At 50.6% G+C, this 14141-nt stretch overlaps 1 long non-coding RNA gene and 1 other non-coding gene across 2 annotated transcripts; both read right to left on the bottom strand.

The window, feature by feature from the left end:
• Positions 1–12247: 12247 nt before the first annotated feature.
• On the bottom strand, positions 12248–13747 carry LOC130260464 (uncharacterized). Its single transcript, XR_008841786.1, has 2 exons — positions 13470–13747; positions 12248–12654 (listed from the first exon to the last, which is right to left on the bottom strand). It is a non-coding gene; the product is annotated as an uncharacterized LOC130260464 (long non-coding RNA).
• Positions 13266–13421, bottom strand: LOC130260698 (small Cajal body-specific RNA 16). The gene has a single exon (XR_008841831.1). It is a non-coding gene; the product is annotated as a small Cajal body-specific RNA 16 (non-coding RNA).
• Positions 13748–14141: the final 394 nt, after the last annotated feature.

The raw sequence follows: 14141 nt of genomic DNA, 5'->3' as shown, positions 1-14141 counted from the left end.
AGGATCGGTTAGGATAGAAAAGACCTTTGAGGTCACCGAGTCCAACCTATTACCTAACATCACTTTGCTGATTAGACCATGGCACTAAGTGCCACATCCAATCTTTATTAAACACCTCCAGGAATGATGACTAAACAAATCCGAGCCTCCTCTCTGGCGGTGTGAAGCCATTCCCCCTTGTCCTGTCACTGCATGCCCTGGGAAATGCTCTCCCCCCACCTTTCCTGTAGGCTCCCTTCAGGACCAGCATGAAGCTGAATCAGGGAGGTTTCGGTTGGATATGAGAAGTTTTTCACCCTGAAAAGCCTCCTCAGAGAGGTTATCACAGCACAGAGCCTGTCTGAGCTCAAGGAGCATTTGGACAATTCTCACGGTGGGATTCTTGGGGTGTCCTGTGCAGGGCCAGGAGTTGGACTCGATGACCCTGGTGTGCCCCTTCCAACTCAGCAGATTCTGTGATTCTGTGAGTCTGTACTGGAAAGCTGCAATTAGGTCATCCCAAAGTCTTCTCCATGCTGAACAATCCCAATTCTCCCAGCCTTTCCTCCTATCAGAACTACTCCAACCCTTCAATCATCTTGGTTCCTCCTCTGTGCTCGCTCCAGCAGGTCCATGTCGTGTGCAGGAGCCCCAGAGTATTCCAGGGGTCTCACCCGAGTGGGGCAGAGGGGCAGAGTCCCCCTCAAACACAGAGTCATGTACACACACACAGGTGCAGGAGAGCATGGACAGCAGGACATGGCACCTCCTGCAGGTACCTCCCATCCCCTCAGCCCCCTGAGCATCCTCTGGTCACACACCCCTCGTGACTCCCTCAGCTCTGGGGGGCTCTGGGTGGGTTTCAGGGACAGGGTCAGCTTAGGGCAGTGGCACAGCACAGTGCTCTAGGGCCACGGTGCCACCTGGGTCACTGCTGGGGCACCTTGCTGCCTCTTCTCTGTAATCAGCCAGCATTCACCCAGCCCAGGGTATTTGCAGTCTGGGATGCCTCAAAGAGCTCTGTCTCACACCTTGTGTGGTTTAACTGTGATGCACTAAAAGCACTAAAAGCAAGAAGTACAATTGTGGTTTTTATAGTACCAGAGTATCACAATCTGTGTTAAAATAAGGACTTGAAAGTCAGGAACCCATGTCTCTGCTCCCTTCAGCAGCACTATGGAGACATTTTGTTTACCCACAATATATTTTATTAATGGCTCTCTCTCTTTCAGAAGATGCTCTCTCTCTCTCAGAAGATAAATCTACTAAAATTCAAAGTCATGTCCTGACATTTTGATGCAAGTTTTTCCCTAGGAAAGCTGAATTTGGGGTTACCACTAATGAGGGATTAACCTACCATTCTTTCTTATACAAACCTTGTGCCTTTTAAAGTTAGTCAAGCATAGCCTCTTGTCTGATCTGAACTAGTCCTTGCAAGAAGTTGATTAATGTGTTGAGAAATTGTTCCTCTGAATCTCATTTCTGTTGTGGCACTTGGCCAGCTGCCTTCATGTTGCTGGAGTTAACTAGTTAAATGTAATTAGATTTAGTTTATCTGATTGATATTCCGTGCCATTATGCCTGCAACATCCTTTTCCTGCTCTGAAAGTCTGAGATATAATCCTACCGGCATAGCAGGGCGAGGAATTTACGCCCACTCAGATTCCTCTTTGTTCATAACATTTCCCTCTGTAGATTATGGGAAATGTTTTAATTCTTACTGACTGCCTCTATTCTACTTCACCAAATGGCCAGGTAACAAGAAAATCTTTATTTGGACTTATACAGGTATTTGGAGTTTAATGATAAAATGAAAAATCCATAATTTAATGTCTAAATCAGCCATAGTCTCAGCTGTTTTCTGCAGAAACAACAATCTTAGCAAGATAGACAAAGAAGATGAAAGTAATATGGGTTTAAATTTTTCTACTGTTGTTTGTTTTCCTGTTCTGTCTTCTCTTATGGAAGCTCCAGCCACGCATCATTAGGAGAAATACAATGAATAAATGTGTGGGTGAAACGTTGCAGAAAAGCTGTGAGGCATGCTGGAGACTGAAGCCCAGAAGACACAGGCTGAAAGTGCAAACTGTTCCATATTTTTGGAAAATTAGGAACACAGCCTGCTAGATATGAAGGGAAGTTTGGCCTTAGGGAGGTTATGCAAGGTCAGTCATTTCCCTCCATCTGAGCACTTTCCCTGGATTGCATTCCTTCACGTCCTGAACTTCAGTTACACAACTCACAGCAACCTTGATTCAGGCAATATTGCCATGGAAATTAATGACAGCTATTGGTAGTCAATCTATTACTATTAATAATAACTAACTGAAAGTGCAGTTGCTGGGGAGCAGTGCAGGGCTGATGCATACAAGAAAAGATTCAAAATGCCTCTCAGCCGTGCTGGAATGCAGCTCAAGCTCCTGGAATTTCAACAGGCAGGAACTTGCTTTGGTTTCTTTTGTTTGCATCCCAGGCAGTGAAGAAAAGTGAAGTGATCCTGATTTCTTACTGTCCATCAAGTCTCATCTTCAGAGCTGTTTACTAAAGAGAGGAGATTGTCAGCAGTTCATGACAAGAGAGAATGTGTTCCATCAAGGTCTTGCTGCTAAGCCATACATTTATTAAAATATGTGGAAAAGGGATGAGATTTTGGGTTCAGACACACTGAATTGCTTCAAGAGCCATTCCCTAACAAATCAGTCCTGTCTGAGTCAGTGGAATTTTTTATGTACTACTGGCTGCATTGAAATAAATACCTGCTTCCTAAATCTTGAAAGCCATGGAAATGGTCCCAAATGATAACACTGCCAGCATGATGGAAATAATAATAAGCATGATGAGTGACAAACAGTTAATGGAACAGAATTGTGCCCTGGGGACATTGATTCTGGTTTGCACAGAGTTTTTATTTAATGCATCACAGGTATTTCACTAGGTGTCACCATTTTTGCTTTCCCTTGTCAGTCTAGGGAGAGACAAACTGGTAAAGCTGGGTGTGAGGATGTGTGAACTCCTTTACCCCTCTTCTCTTAAAAGTAACTGTGATCTCCCACATTCAGTCCTCCAGACACAGACCTGAACGTGCTCATCCATTACATTTGTACCTATTTTCATAAGCTCCCTGGACAGCCCATACTGGGGAAACAGTGAACAGGAGGAAAAATTTCTCCATGTATCTCTGGAGATCTTAAAACCGTTCATAAGGGCAGGGAAGACACTAACATAAATAAGCAGTGTAAATACTGAAGCTCACAAAATGCTGTAGGAAAAGTCACAAAGCAAATCAGTATGAGAAAGGAGACCAGAGCTCCTCACTTCCTGGGTGGTTCCCTTATTTCCAAGTATTCCTGCCTTTTAGCTCTGCAGTACTTTTCCACTATTCACAAGATTGGGATGAAGATAAAATATCTCCAGACTGACCTGTGTGAGGGGATATTATTGTATGATACCTAGAGATGTTACACTCCTAGGGATTTTTATTCAGGATTAAACCAGCCCTAGTTTACTGTAGTTTATTGCACCATAAGTGAAGGCATATTAACTTCACACCACTATTTGATTTATTTGAGCTTTCCCATAGAAAAGCCTTAAATGACCTTGTAGACTGGAGCCCTTTATGTCTTGATGCCACAAACAGGCAGAAACATGTTTTTTCCTGTCTTCTCAAGTGACTGGTAGGAAAATTGAATTGTAGGCTGGGAGCTGGCCAGGGACAGCAGCTGCCAGCGCTCGGAGTCCAGCAGCTGACATCAGAGCACCGGCCCCATTGACAGCAAAGGTTACGCAGACAAACAGTAGCAAATAGGACCAAGTCCTGATTCATAAAATAGATGAGTGGGGATGAGCTGTGGCACGTGTCCCAGCCCTCATTCCCATGCTCTCCCTGCAAGCCTGTACCATCCAAGGCTCCCTGCCTGGAGTTCCATTGCTGCTCAGGAGCCGTGCGATGCTGAAACAAAAGTGAGCAGGTGGTGCAGGGGGGGCTGCTCGTACAGAGATAATGAAATGTGAGGAGCTGGTGGAGTGGATATTCTGGATAGAGAATCAGATCCAACATTTATTCCAATACCTGTGTTGGATGTTTGTAACACTTAAGAGCCTGATAGCACTGTTTTCTCAGGGGGCTGGGAGGAGCAGGGGACACCCTCTGGGGCTCCCACTGGGTTATCTTATCCCTCAGACATCAGAAGGTGGCACAGGTTAAAGAGAACTCACCCTCCTGACCTTTTTCCCTGTAAAGGGAAAAACACTTGGATAATCACTATTTTGCTGAGGTGCTTTATTGATGCTGAACATGTCAAGCTCATAATGCAGGGAGCTGGAGTTGTGAGTGAGGAAGGGTTCACTGGGCTGTTGGGAATGCACAGCTTTTCTACTTGCCTTTGCAAACAGCCCTTGTGCCACTGCTGGGAGCTGCCTGGTACCTGCCTCCCAGGGAGCAGCCTGCTTCCTGTTGTCTCTTTAAATGACTTAAAGCACTGCCAGGATCCAATCATTCATTTCTTAGAAAAATAGGAGTCTCAGCCAAAGGCTCAGCAGAAATGATGAGTAAATTTCCTATAAAAATAAAAACAAAAGCTGTTTACCGTCCCTCCTTTTAATGAGTCTGACATACAAATACTCTCAGCTGCTTCAAAAAGTACTGAATCAAGCTGCTGGATCACTCACTGGGTAGAGACTTTGTCCCTGTTTGCCTCTAACATGTTGATAATTATTTTTCTTTTTTAATACAAGAGGAGCAATAAGAAACAATTACTTACTATTAAAAGTATTGCAAAATCCACGTGCTTTTAAAGGACACCCTGACTCCACTAGAGCTGGGTCTGCATCCTGTGGGCAAACACAGCACCTTTCAGTGGAGCTCTGGCAGGACAAGTCGCCTTTGTGACTGCTGCTCCTGCATCACAGTGCCTGTGTCTGTACAGCTTATTCCTGTGCCTGGAGGAAAACGAGGCATTATGAGGCACTTGCACACCAAAATAACTACCAGTATTGCTATTTTAGGGTTTGTTTTTTAACTTGCAGTCTGTGGATCAGGCCTGTGCTGGCAGCCTTCGTCCATGCGTGTCTCAGAACAAGAGAAACACAAGTTTCGTGACGCTGTGTGCAGACCCCAGAAACGCCGCTTATCGTCTCCGAATAGCATCGTGCTTTGCCTGAATTCCGGTCCTGTATCCAAGGCAATCTCATTATTTGCTGTACACGCTCGATCTGCTGGCTAATTCCTTTCTCCTTCTCACGGGAGAGGAACCTTCCTGTGCTCCACAGGCGTGCCTGTGTTTAGGAGATTAAAGAAAAGCAGGCAAGACACATGAAAATGTCACCCTGTGGCGGCGGCGGCAGCCTGAATGGGAGCACAGTTCCAGACAGATGTTCCTTGCAATGGAATTGTCTGTGTGAGTGGCTGTAGTTGAGCGCTCCGGAGAGGTGTGAGGCGGAGGGCAGGGCTGAGCAGAGGGAGCTGGCACAGTGCGAGCAGCAGCTCTGCTGATCCTGACACGGCTGCAGCATTAATCTGTCTCGGCCCCGAGCACCGCTGGCTGGCTGTCCTGGAATTAATTTGGCTAATGTAGCGCGTGATGGAAAGCCACGTCTGCAATCCCTTTGCCAGGCAGGGCTGGACGGATTGACAGCATCCTTGCTCCTGGTTAAGAGAGCTCTCACTGAAGGGACACTCTGAGAGTGGAGTTCCATCCCCCAAGGGCTGAGAGGGAAGATGTTTAATACCTCCTGGCTCTGGTGATTGTCAGGGGGAGCCCAAGGTGGCAGAGAAGAGGTGACATTGTCACAGGGGAGGCAATGCAACCCCTGTGCAAATGGGAGGTGTCAGAGATATTTCTGGGGGCAGGTTTCAGGATCAGTCTCCAAATAATTTGTTTTGAGAAAGGGGATGGTCCTCCTGCACAGGAAGCCTATTTGCAGTCATGGCTTCAGCTGGTGGCTACAGACTAATGTGTGACCACTAAGTAAGTTATCTAATGAACAGCTGTTTGATTTGCTTTTAGTCACAGTCAGGCTGAGTCTGAATTAAGCAAGAGCCCAGTGATGGAAAGGACTGAAATGATCCCAGACAACTCTCTGGATAGAGACTGGAAATGAGCCCAATGCTTTCCTTGTGCCCCATCCCCAACACCCCCCTACACCTGGGCCCTGTGGGCCTTTGCTGCACCACCTCTGTGGAGAACAAGAAGAGAGTGTTCTGGAGCATCCAGGAGGAGGCAAGGGGCAGGTGAATATGGCAGTGGGGGGGGGGTTGAGGCAGAACCAGCCCAGCAGAGGCTCCAGAGAAGCAGAGGATAAATCTGCCCAGCAGTTCACCCAGAGATGACATCCAGCCTGGAAAGCAGATGAAGGTACACAATAGACAGCAGGTTATGAGAGGGAGACCATCAAATTAATTTTGTGTCTCAGCAGGAAAGGACTTTCTGAGGGAGACTGAGCACCTCTTTACCACCAACCACTCAGTGAGATGCCCTGGGGGAGCAGCTGTGTGCCTCCCCTGCCCACCACTGCACTGGCACAATCAGGAGCACAGAGAGGACTGGAGCTGATGGCAATAAACCCAGTTGGCACATGGATGTGAGCCACTACACTGTACAAACTAACCCAGAAGGAGGTTTGCAATGTAGGCACATTAATTGCCAAAAATAACCCCCAACCCACCCTGGCTGCTGTGCTTTGCCATGAGAACAATATTATGCATGTGATCACATTCAGCAGGACACAAGCAGCCTAAGGGTCTTTTTACATTTGGCTTGAAAAGGCTAAAAATAGACCCCAAACCACATTCCTTTTTTGCATTGCCATCTCCTCTGCCGCTTCCTATTCACTGGCACTTTTACATGCAAAGCAGGGTTTGGGATCCAAGGCCCCATAATTAGACTCCAGCCTGGCAGCTGCAAGTGGAACAGCTGGAGATGTTATTTTTACGGGTTATTAATTGACTCCATGAAAGCCCAGCAAACAGAGAGCCAGCAAGCTGCAGTCCACAGCCACATGACAAGGTCTTAGTGACAGGAAAAGATAAAATAAAAGACAGAATGCAGAATCCTAAAGCCGATTAGTTATAGCAATTTCTCCAAAGCTAAATATAGGGAAAAAATCCTCTCCCATCTTCAGCTCCGTTGGCGGAGATGAGAAAGCACAAGGAAGGAGATAGACACAAATTTCATTTTTCACATAAGCCCCCATGGGTTGCAGAGAGAAACTGCTGCTTTGGTGACACTCCCAACACTTAAATCCAACTGTCTCTGGTGGCTCCCCCTGACCAGCCCTTTGCTCAGCATTCACAAGTGCAGCTGCACTGCTCCATTCTCACTGCACTGGACAGGGGAATGACACAGGGAAGCTCCTGGTGCCATCCCAGCAGCCAGTCGTGGCCAGGCTGGCACAGTCCTGGTGCCTCTCTGCCAGGCATGGATGGGTGAGCCTGCAGAGCCCCCTCAAGGGGCTGAACCACCCACACTGCCCCAAACCAAAGTAGGACAGAGCCAGGAGACTTCTTGCCTCCAACTCTCCTTCCTCCCTGCCTTTTCTGCAGCTGGGGACAGCTGAAGCCACCTGGGGCCACAAGGGAAACCCCTCATCAAGAGCTGGAATAAAGAAAGGCTCTGGGTGCTGACAGCACAAGGGGATGGGATTGGGTCATCACCTCTGCAAAGCCTATTGTACATCTTAAACCTCAGGGAAATAAATAACAGGCAATTTCAGAAGATGCTGAGAAGAAGATGGCAGAGCATTTCAGATTTATGAGAAATTAATTTAGCCCTAGTCTGGATGCTGAAAGCCAGGAAGGCTCTCTCCTCAGGACAGCCCATACTGCTGGGCCAGGCTGTGGGGTCCTGAGCTGGCAGCCAAAGGGAAAGGGAGGGCAGTGGAAAGGCTGCTGCTGCTTGGAGGCCAAAACTCAGCCCAAGGAAGCCCTTCCTCATCAGGAGGCAGGACAGTCCCATGTTCCACAGCCCCAAGACAGGGATTTCTTCCCACTTTCATCACCCAAACAGCAAGAGAAGCACCAAATCCCCCCTCCAGATGTGTCTTCACAATGTTCAGTCATAGACAGTGGTTAGAAGAGGGGGATATTTCTCTCCAACCTTCATCCTTGACACCCCTCTGGGTGGGTTTGGGGTATTTCCAGTCCCTCCCACATTCCCAGCTGCACAGGCTCTGTATCTGGAGACAGCTGGGGGAATGTTTTGTAATCTCACCCCTTGGAGACCATTTCTGTGATAACCAATCCCCTTAGACATCCCTTCAACATGAGTCTGCCCTCCTGGCCCAAACCCACCCCTGGGCTTGCTGCCAGGGCTGTTTTCCACGCCAGCCTGGCAGTGCTGGGACTGTCCTCAGGCTCCTTTTCAAAAGCCAGCTCTGCCTTGTGCTGTGAACTGGGAAGAGCTGTCAGAGCTCCTGCTGGGTGCCAGCACTTCATTCTTGCTGGATGGGGCTGTGGGTTAGTTCTTTACTTCCAGCACAGTCTGCCTGTTCCACACACAGTGCCCAGGCTGCCCAATCCCACAGAAAGACCATGGGGCTTCCAAAACTTGGGTTTCATGCTGTCATAGAGCCTTTCCCCTGGCTGGGGGTCCCCACAGGAGCAGAAGTGCCAGGGGCAGAGGAACAGCCCCAGAACAGGGTTCCCATGGGGCAGGCAGGGCTGAGTACCCAACCTCAGGGCTCCGGGGACACACCACCTTCCCCTCACCCAGTAATTCAGCCCAACCAGGCAATTGCTCCATGTCTGACAACAGAGGAGATGAACCATCCACTGCAGGAGAGAAACCAAACCTGGAACAGAGACAGCTGTGCTTCTGCACCAGCCCCATGTCCCTGAGGTGCTGCACAGACCCCTCTCCACTCCCTTTAACCCCGGCAGGTGGGCTGCAAACACACTGCACAGGAGGGGAGCTCAGCATCACTGTGTGACCCTGCCCAGGCCTGGGGAGGCACATGTTGCTCCTGCATCCACAGGTGTGGCAGTCCCACAGCTCCCCAGGCTATTTTCCCTGGTAAGGCTCAGTCTATGCCATCTGTGCTACCATCACACCTCTCCACAAGATCCAAAGCCGTGGCTGCATAGTACTTTGGGGACAGCAGGAGGGGAGGAGGCTTTTTCCAGGGGGTGTCAGAACCACAGGTGACGGTGCTGGAGAGCTGCTGGCAGCTCCCAGGGTTGTGAAAGTCCTTGGCCTTCATGGCGTGGGATGGGAATTTGGGAGCAAAGCACATCAAGCAAGCTGAAGAGAGTGACATTTTCCTTCCCAGCTGCTCCATCCGTGCCCACACAGCCGGTGGGATGACTCCGTGCAACTAATGATGCAACGTGATTAGTAAACAAATGATGCATTTGCACCAGGAAACCAAAAAACAAAAAAAACAAAAAAAAAAAAAAAAAAAAAAAAAAAAAAAAAAAAAGAGGAAGAGGAGAGAAGAGAAAGAAAACGAGTCATATTCTGGGCTGGCAGCACGCAGCAGTGAGCTCTTTAAAAATCTGCTGAGGAAGGCACTTGCACAGCACATGGTTTGGGCAGATCAATGAAGCTGCAAAGCAGCCTGGCAGCCACACAAATCCACTTTCTAATGAAATTTACAGCAAGTGGAATTTAGGTCACTACTCGGAAGCATTCAGTTTATTCCAGGCAGCTTTTAAAATATTTAAGAAATAGCTGTCAAATTAAGCCTGCCCATCTCTGACTGCAAAGTCCAGCTTGGAGTCATGGCAGATTTCTTATCTGTGGCTTAAAAATAATTTTTTTTCAAGCTTTCTTTGATTGCCTCCTCCCTTCATCAGCAGAGCACTGATTGACATCAACTCCTGCCATGCAATCCTGGCTCTGGTGGGAGCTGAGAGTTCCCAGCACAGCCCCATCCTTCCCCAGGGTCAGGGCAGTGAGACACCAGACATGTCCTTCCTGCAGCCTGTGCCCAAAGGACATCAGCTGCTGCTGAAGGAAGAGAGAGCTACAGCCAGACCTGCAAACAGCTCTTGAGGGAACAGCTAAAAGCAGCCTCTTAGCAGAAGTGAGCTTCACCAAGGCTGAGTGATGCCGAGCGGAAGGAAGGGTCTGGGCTGCACTATTCCCAGATGTCACACTCCAAAGAGCTGCCACAGCATCTTCAGAGGGTGCTGGAGGGACAGGGAAGGTGGCAAACAGGCAGTTCTCTGGCTGTTTACCCAGCAGAAGTGGCCACAGCCCCCAGTCTCCACACTCACAATTCCTGCAGAGATCAGAGCAGGCCAGACAGTTCCAGCAAGGCAAAGTTCAAACTCTTACATAACACAGACAGTGTGAGCTGATTGCTGCCCCAGCTCAAGGTCCAGCCAGGCACAGAGCTCAATGTTTTCCCAGCCTCAGCACAAACCAGGAGCAGAGCAGGGGAGAGCAGAAGACAGCCCTGGAGCAGGGCCAGGCTTAGTGTGAGGGGAGACACCACGGGCACAGCCAGCCCCTCTCTGAGCTGTGCTTTGGAGAACAAAGAGGTTTCCCCATTGCTCACCAACCTGCCCCACCTTGGCAGCTGCCCTCAGCCTGGGCATCTCCCCTGCCCACACAGGACCTGCTCCCCTTCCACAGGGTCTGACCAGATCCCAGCACAGCCCCAGTGCTCAGGATTTGGCCTGGCTGCAGTTGAGGTATAACACAGGTGCCTGTGCAAACACCTCTGCCCCCTTCCTCATTATACACAAAAATACCCATTTCACACTCAGCTGATGGAGGATTTGTTTGGCTGGGGTATGATCCTGGCTGCTGCTCCACAGCTGGCTCTGTACAAGCATCTGGCACCAGGGTTCTGACACAGCTTCTGACCTCCCTCCCATCAGCACTCCTGGCTGTGGATGAGCACACCAGAGCACACTCAGACACCATCCCTGTGCTCATCCTGGGGGGCCTGGCCCTTCTTCCACCTCACTGTCTCTCCTGACAGAGTTCCACATCCATCCCTGCAGCTCTCCTGCCCCTTTTGCTCCATTCCTTGCCCATAGGGATGTTATTGAGCCTGGAAGAAGTGATCCTTGGATATTACCCAGCTCTCTAAGACCCCTCTTCCCTCTAGGGCATTTTCCCATAAGATTCCTCCAAGAAGGTCCCTGGAGAGGCCAGTTAGCTCTTCCCATGCCCATGGCTCTGACTGGATGTCCCTGGCAGCCCACAGAGGCCTCAGAGCCTGCTGACCCCACAGAGCTGCACATCCCACCCGCCGGTGGAGCTGCTCCCCTCCCAGATGGATCCAACCCCAAAAAGTCTGCAGACACACAGTACCAGCAGCAGGAGAGGAGCTTGTGTTCCTCCACATCCCCAGCCACAGCGTTGCCTACTCACCCAGACACCCAGCTCTCCTCTGGGTGCTCCCTCAGGCACTGAGTGCTGGAGCAAAGGCACTGCTGGGTCCAGTTCTGCTCAGGATTTCATTCTTAACCAGACACTTGGAGGCAGAATTTATCAAGAAAGAAATCCTGTACCTGGCCAAGGAGCCAATGTGGCCACCTTGAGCTGAGGAGCACATCCTACAAGCACAAGCAGCACACACAGCCCAGCAAGCAGCATGGGCTTGTGGAATTTCACAGCACATTGGTTCTGGGCTTGGCTTGAGAATGTTGCAGACCCAAGTGGAAATTCCTTCTAGGAAGGGAAATCTGGGAGCCAGGCTCTTGTGCAAGTGAAACATTTGGCCCTGCTGTTTAGATACATTTTGCTTCCCAAGCAGAAGGAGAGGGAACTTGGAATGTGCAAGTTACCCCTCCAGGAAAACTCATCCAGGAGCTGGGCAGGACCTGATCCAACCCACAGCAGAGCTGCCTCCCCTGCACACTCCAGCTGATCTTCCTGCCTGCAGGCTGGCAGGGACATCCCATGGAATGCTCCGAGCCTGGCAGTTGTGTAATGCACAGCAGCCTGGGCTGCTGCCAGGGCAGAGCAGGGATCTCCTGAGTGATGTAATCCTGCCGTGGCCTCGCTGCCTGTGCATCGATAACAGAACGGCTCCCAGCGTTCCCATTTCCGTGAAAACAAAGATTCTGTGGAGCTCCACACCCTCTAGTGGAGGTGGGAGCTCAGCACACCAAGGTGCTCCCAAATCCCACAGCACTGCTGAGCTCAGTTCGGGATCTGATTGCCCAAGCAGGGCTGGGGCACTTTCATCTGCAGGGTGTGACAGCCCCAGGGTCAGTGCAGCTGTCAGTTCTCTGCCTGCCCACACAGCCACCTGCAGCAGCTAAACGCCTGCCTGTGTTCAGGCACAAAAGTATTAAATAAGAAGAAAGAAAGTCAACTTTGAAAAACTGATTTTATTCATGTTCACCATCCAATTAGGCACAACAGCTTTCTACAACCTGCAGGAAAGCTGGAGGGGGACTTTTTAAAAGAGCACGGAGTGCCAGGACAAGGGGTGGTGGTTTCAACAGGCACAGGGAAGGGTTACACGGGGTATCAGGGAATTAGTGAGGGTGGGGAGGCTCTGGCACAGAGAAGCTGTGGCTGGAACCCTGCACATGTTCAAGGCCAGGGTGGACGGGGCTTGGGGCAACCTGGGATAGTGGAAGGTGTCCCTGCCCATGGCCCCTTCCAGCCCAAACCCTTCTATGATTCTGTGATAACCCAAAAAGACCACACAAATATTACCAGACTGCGAGAACAGCTCTCACCATCCTGCAGAATCAGCTCTTGGTCCAGCCACCTGAAAATAAATAACCAGGATGTTCAGCCAGGAATGCAGCTAAAGCCAGAGCCCCCTGTCCTACACAGACCCATCTGCTCTGGATCAGTGTTAACTGAAGCACCATCCCACCCCAGCTCTCCCTAAAATCCTTCCCAAAGGCACACCAGAGCCAGGTCACCCATCCCACAGCAACAACAAACAGGAGAAGCACTTCTTATTCTGCCAATGAATTTCTGCCAGAAGCTGGGATCACTGTGGTGCCAGGTTCCCAGCACAGGCCTTCCCCTCTCCCTCCCCACACCTGCCAGGGCACACAACCCCCTGAGCTGTCCCCAGGTGAACCCTGAGCTGCAGGAGAGAAACCAAACATGTAACAAGAGAGCAAAGTACACAACTTCCAACAAAGCTTTACTTTTGCTCAAGTGCAGAAGCCACTTTACCACTATTCCCTACTACATGGGGAACAAAGTTGCAACTCAAACAGTACCTAGTGATAAATCAAGTACCCAAGTTCTCATTTCCATAGATGAGAGCACCAGCTTGATTTTGCAAAACATTTTCAAAAGAAGACACGGTATACATTAAAAAACCCCAATCTAACCCGTTTTTCCTTGGATTAGGGGTGCAGCTGTTGTATGCAGTATCATACATGACCATCAAAATGCTTCATGAATGTTCACACCTGTTACTGCACGGGTGAGGCCCAGCACGGAGCCCACCTGGGAGCTGCTCTTGGGCACGGGTGAGGCTGGCTGGTACCACCCAGCAGCCCTTCCCCAGCCCACAGACCCTCACCCTGCCCAGGAGGGGCACATGGGGCTCCCACGACTCACCTGGTGCTCCCTCATCTCAGGAATGGAAGCACCTAGTCCCACCTGTGTCACCATCTGGGGCTGTGGCTTCTCTGGGGCTGAGCCCTGGCAGGAAAACCTGTGACACACAGAGTTCTGGGACACTCACAGCAAAAACAAAGTCCTGGTCTGGCTGTTGGCCCTGCACCCCCTCCCCAGCACACAGTTCACTCCTCACACCCACGGGCCCCACTCAGCTCTCCCCCTGCTGTGGGCCCAACACCTCCCCAGGGAGCAGCCACGCCACAGGGCTGTCCTTGCACAGCACCCCAGCCCTCCTACCGACCTCCTCACAGTCCCAAAGCCCCCACAAAGCCCCCAAACCCTGCAGCCCCCAATGCTCCAGCCCCCCAAACCCTGCCGCCCCCACAGAACCCCTCACTACCCCCACCACACCCCAACATTCTACAAACACCCCACAGCTGCCTCCTCCAGCCCACCACAGAACCCCACACCCTGGGCCCCAGACTCTCACTACCCCCCTTCACCATCCCGAGCCCCCCACACGTCCTTCATCACCCCAAACCCTGTCTCCCCGGCCTCCCACACCGTCCTCCAGCCCCACAGCAGCACCCCCCGTACCTCAACACCCGCCACCCTGCATCCCACAGCCCTTCTGCACCCCCAAATCCAGCCGCCGCCAGCTCCCCTCCA

Source organism: Oenanthe melanoleuca, chromosome 18, assembly GCF_029582105.1.
Source record: "Oenanthe melanoleuca isolate GR-GAL-2019-014 chromosome 18, OMel1.0, whole genome shotgun sequence".
NCBI lineage: Eukaryota > Metazoa > Chordata > Aves > Passeriformes > Muscicapidae > Oenanthe > Oenanthe melanoleuca.
Note: the sequence above shows the minus strand (reverse complement) of the source record. Positions and strands in the feature narration are given on the sequence as shown.